Raw genomic sequence first — 15,234 nt, forward strand, 5'->3', positions numbered from 1 at the left:
ACCACCAGCACCACCAACACCACCACCATCACCACCACAAACACCACCCCAACACCACCACCAACACAAACACCACCATCAACACCACTACCACCAACACCGCCACCACCAACACCAACACCACCTCCACCACCACCACCACCAACACCTCCACCACCAACACCACCAGCACCACCTCCATCACCAGCACCACCTCCACCACCAGCACCACCAACACCACCACCATCACCACCACAAATACCACCCCAACACCACCACCAACACAAACACCACCATCAACACCACTACCACCAACACCGCCACCACCAACACCAACACCACCTCCACCACCACCAACACCTCCACCACCAACACCACCAGCACCACCTCCATCACCAACATCACCACCAACACCGCCACCATCACAAACACCACCACCAACACCACCACCAACACCACCTCCACCACCAACACCACCAGCACCACCAACACCGCCACCATCACCACCACCTCCACAAACACCACCACCAACACAAACACCACCATCAACACCACTACCACCAACACCGCCACCACCAACACCAACACCACCACCACCACCTCCACCACCAGCACCACCTCCACCACCAGCACCACCTCCACCACCTCCACCACCACCACCAAAACCGCTACCATCACAAACACCACCACCAACACCACCATGGAGCACACTGGCGTATTGTTATATGGAGAAGGGAGAACTCCAACCTTTGCCCCTCTATAGATGCATCCTGACCCCTGACCTCTATGTACTTATAAACATTCCGACTTATTTTTTTTAATCAACTGGTGCCAGAAGGTTAACAGATTTATAAATTACTTCTATTAAACAATATTTATCCTTCCAGTACTTCTTAGCGGCTGTATATTACAGAGAAAGTTCTTTTATTCTTGGATTTCTTTTTTTTTCTGTCCACAGTGCTCTCTGCTGACACCTCTGTCCATATCAGGAACTGTCCAGAGCAGCATAGGTTTGCTATAGGGATTTGTTCCTGTTCTGAACAGTTCCTGATATGGACAGAAGTGTCAGCAGAGAGCACTGTGGACAGAAAAAAAAAAAAATCCAAAAAGAAAATAACTTTCTCTGTAGTATATAGCAATTGCGAAGTACTGAAAGGGTAAATATTTTTTAATAGAAGTAATTAAAAAATCTGTTTAACTTTCTGTCATCAGTTGATTAAAAAAAATGTTTTCCACCGGAGTACCCCTTTAACCTTTGGTTTCTGATCTATTTTTTTAGAGTGAAAGCCGGAATAACTCCTTCACTTAAGGAGGAGCTAAAAGAAATATTCAAGACTGCCATAAAACTAACAAGTAAGTGTCCACCCTATATACAGATACTATATGTAAGTGTCCACCCTATATACAGATACTATATGTAAGTGTCCACCCTATATACAGATCCTATATGTAAGTGTCCACCCTATATACAGATACTATATGTAAGTGTCCACCCTATATACAGATCCTATATGTAAGTGTCCACCCTATATACAGATCCTATATGTAAGTGTCCACCCTATATACAGATCCTATATGTAAGTGTCCACCCTATATACAGATCCTATATGTAAGTGTCCACCCTATATACAGATACTATATGTAATTGTCCACCCTATATACAGATCCTATATGTAAGTGTCCACCCTATATACAGAAACTATATGTAAGTGTCCACCCTATATACATATACTATATGTAAGTGTCCACCCTATATACAGATCCTATATGTAAGTGTCCACCCTATATACAGATCCTATATGTAAGTGTCCACCCTATATACAGATCCTATATGTAAGTGTCTACCCTATATACAGATCCTATATGTAAGTGTCCACCCTATATACAGATCCTATATGTAAGTGTCCACCCTATATACAGATACTATATGTAAGTGTCCACCCTATATACAGATCCTATAAGTAAGTGTCCACTCTATATACAGATCCTATATGTAAGTGTCCACCCTATATACAGATCCTATATGTAAGTGTCCATCCTATATACAGATACTATATGTAAGTGTCTACCCTATATACAGATCCTATATGTAAGTGTCCACCCTATATACAGAAACTATATGTAAGTGTCTACCCTATATACAGATCCTATATGTAAGTGTCCATCCTATATACAGATCCTATATGCAAGTGTCCACCCTATATACAGATCCTATATGTAATTGTCCACCCTATATACAGACCCTATATGCAAGTGTCCACCCTATATACAGACCCTATATGCAAGTGTCCACCCTATATACAGATCCTATATGTAATTGTCCACCCTATATACAGACCCTATATGCAAGTGTCCACCCTATATACAGACCCTATATGCAAGTGTCCACCCTATATACAGATCCTATATGTAATTGTCCACCCTATATACAGACCCTATATGCAAGTGTCCACCCTATATACAGACCCTACATGTAAGTGTCCACCCTATATACAGACCCTACATATAAATATCCACCCTATATACAGACACTACATGTAAGTATTCCACCCTATATACAGACACTACATGTAAGTGTCCAACCTATACACAGATTTAGAATGTACATATGTTTTCCCATGAAGACGTTCCTGTTCCTGTTGTGTTTCCTCCTTGAGGCATTTGCAGTTTTCCAATGTATTTTGTACAAGATAATTTATGATTTGGTGACTGAGGATCTTATGACAATGTAGATCTATAATCACCATATCAGATATCTCCGGTGTGATATAGACTGCAGCAGGTCCTAGGACAGGAGCGGCCATAAGGGGAACAGCTATTCTCCTCATCACAGAGGATGTTCTGTAGGGGGCGCTGTACATGGAGATACATGTTATGGTGGGTGTTATTAGATATTAAGATTCTCCTTGCTTGTGTTTCTTGTGTTTCAGAGGTAGTCCCCATTGTTGTCCTCACTCACAAGAATGACCACTACTACACTAAGGTCGAAAACTTGTTCAAGGACATTGGGACGGAACGTCTCTTTGCAGTTGAAAATTACACAGAAAAAAGTCCACAGAGAAAAAGGGAAACTCACGAGGCGGTCATCCGGATCCTGTACGAAGTCATCAGCGACGCCCAATTCAGAGCCAACGAGCCCCGAGATGCGGATCAGGAGCTGATCGATCGGAAGCTGCTGGTACTAAAATATATTCACAACAGGGAAATGATGATTGTGAAAACAAATATGGAAAAACAGGCAGCCATAGAGAAGATCAGGATGGAGCAGGCCTTAAAACTGAAGCAAGAAGAGGAGGAAGAAGAGTTAAAGAAAAGTGAAAAAATATTTAAGGAAAAGATGCAGAGCATGCAACGAGAATTCCAGAGACAGAAATTACGAGATCAGTTTGAGCACGAACAGAGACTAAAAGCGATGGAAAAACAAGGAAAGAAGAATAAGAAGAGCAAATAATGGGGAAACGGCAGCAACAAGGTCTATACGGGAGGATGGTCAGTGGGGATGCAACATATGGCGGCTTTTTGTCTCTCTGCTGCCCCACATTTTCTTCTCTCCTCACCCTCTATATGACTCTTACAATGATACACCTAAATCAAAACTGCAAACCAAGATCAACATTAGAGATGAGCTATGGGATAACAATGATCAGTATAAGAGATCAGTGTATGCAGTGTTATAGTCCCCTATGGGATAACAATGATCAGTATAAGAGATCAGTGTGTGCAATGTTATAGATCCATATGGGAGCTATAACACTGCAAAAAAAAGTGAATAAAGATCATTTAACCCCTCCCCTATTAAAAGTTTGAATCACCCCCCTTTTCCCATAAAAAAAAAAACACAGTGTAAATAAAAATAAATATAAACATATATGGTATCACCGCGTGCGGAAATGTCCGAATTATAAAAATATATCATTAGTTAAACTGCACGGTCAATGGCGTACGCGCGAAAAAATTCCAAAGTCCAAAATAGTGCATTTTTGGTAACTTTTTATATCATGAAAAAACGAATAAAAAGTGATCAAAAAGTCTGATCCACACAAAAAGGGACAGCTCAAAACTTCACATCACGGCGCAAAAAATGAGCCCTTATACCGGCCCATACGAGGAAAAATAAAAAAGTTATAGGGGTCAAAAGATGACAATTTTAAACGTATTAATTTTCCTGCATGTAGTTATGATTTTTTCCAGAAGTACGACAAAATCAAACCTACATAAGTATAATTTTAATCGTATGGACATACAGAATAAAGAGAATGTGTCATTTTTTCCGAAAAATGTACTGTGTAGAAACGGAAGCCCCCAAAAGTTACAAAATGGCGTGTTTTTTTGTCAATTTTTTCTCACAATGATTTTCTTTTCCGCTTTGCCGTAGATTTTTGGGTAAAATGACTGATGTCATTACAAATTAGAATTGGTGGCGCAAGAAATAAGCCATCATATGGATTTTTAGGTGCAAAATTGAAAGGGTTATGGTTTTTTAAAGGTAAGGAGGAAAAAACGAAAGTGCAAAAACGGAAAAACGCTCAGTCCTTAACGGGATAAAGAGTAGTGTAGCGTATTGTAATACCCTCATATACACACTAACTATGTCAGGCAGAGAAGTGCCAGGACGTGCACAGAGGAGTGGCAGAGGCCTAAATACTACAGGCAGAGTTGGCAGCAGACTTGGGGCGAGTGGCAGCAGGAGTCGCAGCGAGAGGCCTGAGCTCCCGTTATCAGCCAGCGTTCGTGTCTCAACCAGCAACCCATCTGCCGTCGTCGATTGGTTAACACGGTCATCTACATCATCACAAGTGACATCTGACACCCCAGTCAACAGTCGGTGGGTTCCTCAGACACAACCCTCAGTTGGCATGGCCCGGGAGCAGTCCCTGTCCTCCCATTGCCTTTGTCCTATGCTGTTCCCTCTACTAGAGAAGTATCTTATGCTGTGGGTTCAGCTCCACTATTTACTGAGGACAATCTAATAGAGGACAGTCAGCAGCTACTGGACAGCCAAGAAGGGGAGGAGACATGCGCCACTTGCTCCGCTAGGCGGCCAAGTAGTGATGAGGAGAGTGACGTGGGAGGCGGTGTTGCCAGGGTTCAGGGTCCTGAAGAAGAAACTGTTGGGGAACCTGAGGAGGACATCAGTGACGTGCAGACAACTGTTGATGATGATGAAGCCGATCGCAATTGGGAGCCGGGTGCAGATGGGGCTTCATCATCAGGAGAACAGGGTTGCAGGTTGCCCTCGAGGCAGCAGCTGAGCCAGCAAGGCGGCAGCACGGTTGGCAGTCAGCATGGTGGCAGGAGTGGAAATTCTTGAACCAAACGTTCCCGGGGTAGACCACCTGCTTCGCGGCAGCCTACCTCTCCGGGAGGTAGTGGAACAGGGGTTCCTGGTGACGGTGCCAGTAGCAGTCAATTAGTGCGGACTGTAGGTGGGAAAATCAGCTACTCGGTGGTGTGGCAGTTTTTCATCAGGCATCCAGAAGAGGTTCACGTAGCCACATGCAAGATATGTCGGCAGAAGGTGAAGGGTGGCCAGGGTCCCAATGTCGGCACCACGGCCCTGCATCAACACATGCTTTGCCACCATAAAGCGGCCTGGGAGAACTGTGGCTCCGATGTAGTGGTCCAGCCTGCTGCATCACCCATTGGCCATCCGCTACCTCCTTCATCCAGCCAAGGCTCCACCACCTCAGCCGAAGGGAGCTGTGTGTCAAACCCTCCTTCTGTCGCACCAGATGCTCCTGCTTCTCCCGCTTTTAGTCTGCCATTCCGCCAATAATCCGAAGGCGAAGCCATGTCCAAGAGACAACAGCATGCGCCCACTCATCCAACGGTGCGGAAGTTGAATGTGCTCCTGTTCAAGTTGCTGGTGCTGCAGTCTCTCCCTTTTCAAATGGTGGACTCTGCACCTTTAAGAGAATTGATGGCTTGTGCCTAGCCGAGGTGGAGAGTCCCAAGCCGCGATTTCTTTGCGAAGAAGGCAGTACCAGCCCTGCATAAGTTTGTACAAGAGAAGGTGGGCCAGTCCTTGAGCCTGTTGGTGCGTTCAAAAGTGCACGGCAGCGCCGATGTGTGGAGCTGTAACGACGGGCAGGGACAATACTTGTCTTTTGCGGCCCACTGGGTAAATGTGGTTCCTGCACAGCCACAACAGCAACTTGGACAGGTCACACCGCTTCCTCCTCCACGCTCTCGCTCTCAGGCAGTTGATCCTGTGTCAGTGTGCGATGCCGCCTCCTCATCCTCCACCATGTCCTCGGCCTCCACTGCACGTAGAAATCTCGATGGCCCTTCATCGTACCATGTGTGTAGGGCACGGCGATGTCAAGCTGTTCTTCACATGGTTTGCCTTGGCGAATGGAGTCACACAGGGGAGGAACTGCTAAAATTAATTCGTAAAGAAATCCTAGTATAGCTTACTCCCCGAAATCTGGAAATGGGAACCATGGTGACCGACAACGGGAAGAACATTGTGTCCGCGCTGCGACAAGGAAGTGTGAAATGTGCGCCCTGCATGGCACACATGTTGAATCTGGTTGTCAAGCACTTCCTCAAGTCTTCACCCCATTTGCAAAACATCCTGAAAATGGCAAGAAACTGTGCATGCACTTCAGCCACTCGTACACCGCCAAGCACACATTCCTTGAGTTGCAGTGTCAGTACGTTATCCCACAACATAGTCTTATTTGTGATGTTGCCACACGTTGGAATTCCACCATCCATATGTTGGACAGACTATATGAACAAAGAAAAGCCATCACCGATTTCTTGATGATCCAAGCAGATAGGAGTACTCCCCTGTGTAACTTCAATGTGAACCAGTGGCAGCTCATACGTGACACCTGCCGTTTGCTGAGGCCCTTTGAGAAAGCCACATTATTTGTAAGTCACCTGGATTACGCCATGAACGACGTAATTCCACTCCTACATTTCCTACAACAAATGATTGAAATGAAGGCTGGTCACGGCAATGGAGACGTTGCGTCTACATCTCAAGGCTACATGAGTCCTGTGGGTGCTGAACTGGAGGAGGAGGATGAGGGGCAGAGTGGAGCACAGTTTAGGTTGGATGAGATGGACGGTGTTTCTAGTCATCGGACAGGAGAGGAGGAGCAGGAGCAGCTAGAGGAGCTGGAGGGTTATGAGGAAGGCGAGACAGAGGACCCAGACACACCGTGGCAGTATGCAGTGGAGATGGAGGCAGGTAGTCCCTCCGAGTCACTGGCGCAAATGGCACGATGCATGCTCAGTTGCTTGCGTAGTGACCCCCGAATTGTCAAAATTCGTCAGCGGGATGACTTCTGGATCTCCACCTTATTAGACACTCGCTACCGTCCCAGAATGGAGGCCTTTTTTACACCACTGAGAGGGAGTACAAACTGACCTACTACAGAGAGATTTTACGTAGTCAGCAACATGGTCTATCCACTCGCAGGTCTGACTCGGGGGGCCCTCTGCGCTCACCTTCCACTGCCATGGCTGCTGGGGAGGAGAGGGGTGGCAGGAGCAGTGCCAGCTCAATCAGTTGCAGCCTGAGTCTACAGTTGCTGATGAGTAGCTTTCTTCACCCGCATAGTGATGCACCTCGTCAGCAGCATGTAGACATGGAGCAGGACCTGAACCAGCAGGCGGTGGCATACCTTGACATGACCCTGCCAACAAACATTGAAGATCCGCTGGACTTCTGGGCAGCCAAACTTGATTTAACAGAGTTTGCCCTGGAAAAGCTGTCCTGCCCAGCCAGTAGTGTGCCATCAGAGCGAGTGTTTAGTGCGGCCGGGGACATAGTCACCCCAAGGCGGACTTGTCTGTCCATGAAAAATGTGGAGTGACTGACGTTTGTCAAGATGAATCAGGGATGGATCAGCCAGGATTTCCAGCCACCACTGCCAGATGCCTCAGAGTAGATTGACCATGATGCTACACCAACACTTCCCAATTATGGTTATGAAACCCTCTTGGGTTATCAAATAGGGTTATGAAACCCTCTTTGGTACTGCGAATGCCTGCTCCTGACTCATTCTGTGTCTTTCAGGAACTACTTGCCTCACTGACGCTTCTGGCCTTGAAAAATATGAAGAAAAAAAAAAGTGGAGGTGGCGCCAGGTGCGGTTTAGGTCTTGAGCCGGTGTAGGTGGGTACCCAGGTGGGGGTAGCGTATCCCTTGCCGGTGATGGTAATGCAAAAGTGTAGGAAAAAAGCTGTGATGGCGCTCCCAAGGAAGTAACCCGAAGTCGTTGGTATTTGATGAAGAATAAATAATTTATTTACAGCATAAGAAATCAAAGAAAATAAATAAATAAAGCAAGACGTGTTTCGGGAGTCACAGCTCCCTTTCTCAATTGCAGGTGGTTGCTGTATGGCAAGGTAACAGGTATACATATTTAAATACATAAGAAAATGGCGCCAAAACCAGGTGAGCTGGTGACGTCATGAGGGGTGGGTGCCGGGGCCAGGTAAGGGCCGGGCATTAGAGACCTACATAATAAAAGATTATCAATGAAGGAGCATGAAAACCACATAAAACATGTAAAAATGCAGAGGTGTAGTCTTTTACAGGAGTATTTTGGATGTTCAAAAAGTACTGCTAGAATTGTCCGTGATGGCGACCAATCAGGAAGCTGCCGGCGTCCGTGGGACCAATAAGGAGGCAGTGGCAGGAGGCTGTCATCGTTGTGCAGGGTGGCCGCTGTGGGAAATGAATGGAGAAGAGCCTCTCGAAGCTGATTGTCGCCTTCTGTAGGATGGTGAAGATGGGGCCAATCAGGAGCGAGCCGTACTGGGCTGTGTACAGGTACGCTGTCAAGTGGGACATAGGCCGTATGGAGATACAGTCCGAAGATGCTGATTGGCTGTCCGTGATGTTGGATGAGCCAATCAGAGGGGGGGGGCGTATAAGTCCGGGTAGTAAGTCTTTGCCGCTGGTGGCGGTGGAAAAAAGTTCAAAGGTATCTGCCAATCGCTGCTGGGCCGGTCCAGGTGGCGGCCAATCAGAATGAAGACGTGTATATCCTCTACGGGTGGTTCCTAGAGGCATCGCTGGCAAATCCATTTTGAAGAATATGACCAATGGCTGCTGGGCAGGTCCCGGCGGCGACCAATCATGAAGAAGGACGTATAGTAGCGCTGTCAGGATGCCGGTATCAGACTTTATCATCGTCCGGGCGGGCTGTCATCTAATCTGGAGGTCATCGAAGTCCGGATCACACTGGGAAATTGTCATGGAAGAGCTGTAAACCTGTAAGGGAAGGAAGAGGTAGAAGGGGAGGGGAGAGATAGGTAGTTGTAGCGGTGGCTTGGTGTCCACTTGTCTCGCAGTGAGGAGGCATCTGATGCGGCTGTCACGCTGTCATCGGGACCTTGTGCTGTCTTACGCAGGCATCAGTAAGTGGACTGGGGGTATGAATTAGGTGACATTTTCGATGTATTCATTCAGACCCTACGGTGTCAAAGTTTTGAGGGTGAAGATCCAGAAGTTTTCACGTTTCCCCAGTGTTGTGAAGCGGTGTGCGTTGTCAGCGGAGATGTGTTCAATAGGTGTGATGGTGTGGCACCTGAAGTCGCTGTTGTGCTTTTCCGCTGCATGTCTGGAGACACTGTGAAGTTGGTACCCCTTGGTTACATTGGATCTGTGACCTGATCAGCCCGGTATCGCCGCAGATCGCAGGGGCGATTTCCCTTGCGATTTGCGATGATCGCCGACATGGGGGGCCTACATGGCACCCCTCGGCGTTTGCCCTGGATGCCTGCTGAAGCATTTCAGCAGGCTTCCGGTTCTGATCTCTGCCCGGCGTGCGGCAGGGACCGGAAAATGCCAGGACGTACGGGAACGTCCTGGGTCCTTAAAGCCATGGGTCCTTAAGGGGTTAAACACTCTTGGGTAGTGTTATTGTTAAATTTACTAATAATTTTATCAGTAATAAAATAGAATTTTGCAGAATGCTAATCGTTACACAACGGAAAGCTTGTTGCGTGGGATTTTTTAATGAAAATAAAAAAAAAATAAAAATACAGAGAGGGATTAACTCTGCTTGATAATTTTTGCCGAAAAAACTCCTTTGGTGATCTGATCTTTTGGAGACAGATGCGCTTACACACATATGTAATAATTTTTTTTTTTTTTATTTCAAACATTGTGTGGTTTATTATTTTTGAGAAGAATGTCTTTGGGTGGTCCACCGTCCTGCATTATAGAGTCTTCTGAACTGTTGGATATGCGCTTGTTTTTACACAAAGATATACATTTTAAAGAAAAATGTCACAATTTTATTGATTTTGGGGGGGGGGGGGGGGGGGGGTGGATTGTGAAGCCCGGGTGACGGGTGTGTAGTGTGTACTGGTGCATCAGTCAACTCCAGTCTGTGTCCTTTAGGCAATATATGGGTTACTGATGCAGCAGAGGTGGGGCCTGGGTCTTGGAATTTCAATATTTTTAAAAAATTTCACAAATTGTGTGGTTTATTATTTTTGAGAAGAATGTCTTTGGGTGGTCCACCGTCCTGCATTCTAGAGTCTTCAGAACTGTTGTATATGCGCTTGTTCTTACACAAAGGTACACATTTTTTTTATTTTTTATTATACAATTTTGTTGATTTTGGGGGGGATTGTGAAGCCCTGTGTGTACTGGTGCATCAGCCAACTCCAGGCTGTGTCCTTGAACCAATATATGGGTTCCTGATGCCGCTCTGGTGGGGCCTGGGTCTGGGAATTTGGAATTTTATCATAGGCAGCACCAGCTATGCAAAATGTTTTTCAAAAATTTCTCATATTGTGTTGTTTTTTGGGGGGATTGTGAAGCCCTGGTCTGTACTGGTGCATCAGCCAACTCCAGGCTGTGTCCTTCAGGCAATATATGGGTTACTGATGCCGCAGAGGTGGGGCCTGGGTCTGGGAATTTCAAATTTGTGGATAGCGGGTGGCACCAGGGCTTCACAATCCCCCCCCCCCCAAAAAAAAAAAAAAAAAAAAACAAGGTAGGTGCATCAGCCAACTCCAGGCTGTGTCATTCAGGCAATATCTAGGTCAGTGTTTCCCAACCAGTGTGCCTCCAGATGTTGCAAAACTACAACTCCCAGCATGCCTGGACAGCCTTCAATGCATTCAATACATGTCTATAGGTCGGCCAACCGCATACGGCCGAAAACTCAGCCGACCGGAGGCTGCGGTTCACTCCGGTCAGCCAGAGACGGCTCAGTGCGGGTGCCGCGATTAATCACTGCCCCGCTCTCCTCAGCCGTATACGCGAACCATATACTGAAAATCTGGTTCATCCCAGTGTGAACCTAACAGTATTATTTCACTACCCCAGCACACTTCATATGCGTTTTAGGACACAGCAAAGTTTTCTATACCCCTATAGAGGCTGTATGTAGGCTAGAAATAGCCTTTTTTAATATAGATTTGACGCGAACAAATTCGGATCGAAACAAACTTTTTCGGAAAATTCTGCGAATCGGCCGAATCAAATTTTGGAAAAGTTCGCTCATCTCTAACCCCTTTACATTGAAAAGTTCAATGTTGAAATTTGCATAAAACATGTATTTAGCTACTGCTAAACATCCAAAAATTAAAGGCCCAAGGCCAGAAGGGTCAGTGAGGCAAGTAGTTCCTGAAAGACACAGGATGAGCCAGGATCAGGCATTCGCAGTAACCAAGAGGGTTTCATAACCCCTTCAATAAAGATCAATGTTGAAATTTGTATTAAGTATGTATTTAGCTACTGTTAAACATCCAAAAATTAAAGACTCAAGGCCAGAAGCAAAAGTGTAGGAAAAAAGCTGTGATGGCCCTCCTAAGGAAGTAACCCGAAGTCGTTGGTATTTGATGAAGAATAAATAATTTATTTACAGCATAAGAAATCAAAGAAAATAAATAAATAATGCAAGACGTGTTTCGGGAGTCACAGCTCCCTTTCTCAATTGCAGGTGGTTGCTGTATGGCAAGGTAACAGATATACATATTTAAAAACATAAGAAAATGGCGCCAAAACCAGGTGAGCTGGTGACATCATGAGGGGTGGGTGTCGGGGCCAGGTAAGAGCACTCTTTTTGTGTGAATTTGCTAGCCTTGAGTTTGCTCTGGTTGATTCTGCAACTCAAGGCTAGCAAATTCTCACAAAAAGAGTGCTTGGAACCCAAGGTCACCAACAATGACCCACCTGAACACACCCACTCCTTCAACTTCATCACTACTTACAATGATGACCACAAAAGCATCAAGAAGATCATCATAGACCACTGGAAGACTCTCCTGCTGGACCCCTTCCTTAAAGACATTCTGCCACCCAGACCTAATATCACTTTCAGAAAGAACAGGTCTCTCAAAAATATGCTGGCACCCAGTAAACTCAAAGTAGCAAAGAAACAGACCACCATACTGGACACCCCACCTGTCACCGGCTCATACAAGTGCAGCAAACCCCTCTGCAAATGTTGTAGGAGCAAGGTGGCAAGCCTGCCACCTCCTCCGATCCCCTGCGATCTGTTGGTTAGTCAACCGACCAATCGCAGGGGGGGGGCTGTTACTTCCTCCCGCCCTGCCCGGCCTCTGGAAGTCCGGAGAGGACAGGAGGAAGACGAGGCGGGGGACGAGGGAGTGCTGGGGCCCGGCCCCGGTACTTACCTCGTCCCTGAAGACCCGGATCCCGGCGATAAAGACGGCTGCGGCGGCGACAGGTGAGTTCCTCTTCAGCCGCGGTCAGGCCCTTTACAGCAATGCACGTCGCCGTAAAGTGACATGCATTGCTATAATGGGACCCTGTATACTACAACTCCCAGCATGCCCAGACAGCCCTTTGCATCTGGGCATGCTGGGAGTTGCAGTTTTGAAACATCTGGAGGTCCACAGTTTGGAGACCACTGTGCCCTTCCCGACAAGTGCGGGTAACCCGCTCAACCCTGTCCGTGATAGGGATCAGGGATTGCAATAATTTGCCATGAAAGAAGAATTCCAACAAAGTACGGGTCATAAGCTCGGGTTCATTAGGTCCCTGGCCTTTGTACACCTTGCCTGTCTCTACTATAGATTGGATGGTTTAGTGAGGTGCTCGGATCGGCCCCAGCGGGGTAGGTGACGGCCCTGGAAGAGCGCCGAGAATTTAAAGATCATTGTTGAAATTAGCATTAAGCATGTATTAGCTACTGCTAAACTTCCAAAAATTAAATGCCCGAGGCCAGAAGCATCAGTGAGGCAAGTAGTTCCTGAAAGACACAGGTTGAGCCAGGAGCAGGCAATGGCAGTACCAAAGAGGGTTTCATAACCCTAATTGATAACCCAAGAGTGTTTCATAACCATCCATAATTGGGAAATGTTGGTGTGGCAGCATGGTCAATCTACTCTGAGGCATCTGGCATTGGTGGCTGGAAATCCTGGCTGATCCATTCCTGATTCATCTTGACAAACGTCAGTCTCTCCACATTTTTAGTGGACAGACGAATTCGCCTTGGGGTGACTATGACCCCGGCCGCACTAAACACCCGCTCGCTCATATGGCACACTACTGGCCGGGCAGGACAGCTTTTCCAGGGAAAACTCTGCTAGTTGCGGCCATAAATCAAGTTTGGCTGCCCAGAAGTTCAGCGGATCTTCAATGGTTGTTGGCATGGGCATGTCAAGGTATGCCACCACCTGCTGGTTCAGGTCCTGCTCCATGTCCACCTTCTGCTGATGAGTTTCTTCATTATGCGGGTGAAGAAAGCTACTCATCAGTGATTGTAGACTCAGGATTCTGCTGATTGAGCGGGTACTGCTCCTGCCACCCCTCCCCAGCAGCCATGGCAGTGGAAGGTGAGCGCAGAGGGTCCCCCGAGTCAGACCTGCGAGTGGATGGACCATGTGGCCGATAGGCATCGGCCAACTAAATACGTAGAACCTCTCTGTAGTAGGTCAGTTTGTCCTCCCTCTCAGTGGGTGTAAAAAAGGCCCCCATTCTGGGACGGTAGCAAGGGTATAATAAGGTGGAGATCCAGAAGTCATCCCGCTGACGAATTTTGACAATTCGGGGGTCACTACGCAAGCAACTGAGCATGCATCGTGCCATTTGCGCCAGTGACACTGCATACTGCCACGGTGTGTCTGGGTCCTCTATCTCGCCTTTCTCATAACCCTCCAGCTCCTCTGGCTGCTCCTGCTCCTCCTCTCCTGTCCAATGACTAGAAACACCGGCCATCTCATCCAACCTAAACTGTGCTCCACTCTGCCCCTCATCATTCTCCTCCTCCAGTTCAGCCCCCACAGGGCTCATGTAGTCTTGAGATGTAGGCACAACGTCTCCATTGCAGTTACCAGCCATCGTTTCAATCATTTGTTGTAGGAAATGTAGTAGTGGAATTACGTCGTTCATGGCGTAATCCAGGCGACTCACAAATAATATGGCTTCCTCAATGGGCCTCAGCAAAGGGCATGTGTCACGTATGAGCTGCCACTGGTTCACATTGAAGTTACACAGGGGAGTACTCCTATCTGCTGGGATCATCAAGAAATCGGTGATGGCTTTTCTTTGTTCGTATAGTCTGTCCAACATATGGAGGGTGGAATTCCAACATGTGGCAACGTCACAAATAAGACTATGTTGTGGGATAACTTTCTGACGCTGCAACTCAAGGAATGTGTGCTTGGCGGTGTACAAGTGGCTGAAGTGTATGCACAGTTTCCTTGCCATTTTCAGAATGTTTTGCAAATGGGGTGAAGACTTGAGGAAGTGCTTGACAACCAGATTCAACACGTGTGCCATGCAGGGCGCATGTTTCACACTTCCTTGCCACAGCACGGACACGATGTTCTTCCCGTTGTCGGTCACCATGGTTCCCATTTCCAGATTTCGTGGAGTAAGCCATACTCGGATTTCTGTACGAATGAATTTTAGCAGTTCCTCCTCTGTGTGACTCCGTTCGCCAAGGCAAACCATGTGAAGAACAGCTTGACACTGCCGTGCCCTACACACATGGTACGATGAAGGGCCACCGAGATTTGGACGTGCAGTGGAGGCTGAGGACACGGTGGAGGATGAGGAGGCGGCATCGCACACTGTAACCGGACCAACTGCCTGTGAGCGAGAGCGTGAAGGAGGAAGCGGTGTGACCTGTCCAAGTTGCTGTTGTGGCTGTGCAGGAACCACATTTACCCAGTGGGCCGTAAAATACAAGTATTGGCCCTGCCCGTAGTTACAGCTCCACACGTCGGCGCTGCCGTGCACTTTTGAACACACCGACAGGCTCAAGGACTGGCTCACGTTCTCTTGTAGAAACTTATGCAGGGCTG

Source organism: Hyla sarda, chromosome 8 (assembly GCF_029499605.1).
Source record: "Hyla sarda isolate aHylSar1 chromosome 8, aHylSar1.hap1, whole genome shotgun sequence".
Lineage (NCBI taxonomy): Eukaryota > Metazoa > Chordata > Amphibia > Anura > Hylidae > Hyla > Hyla sarda.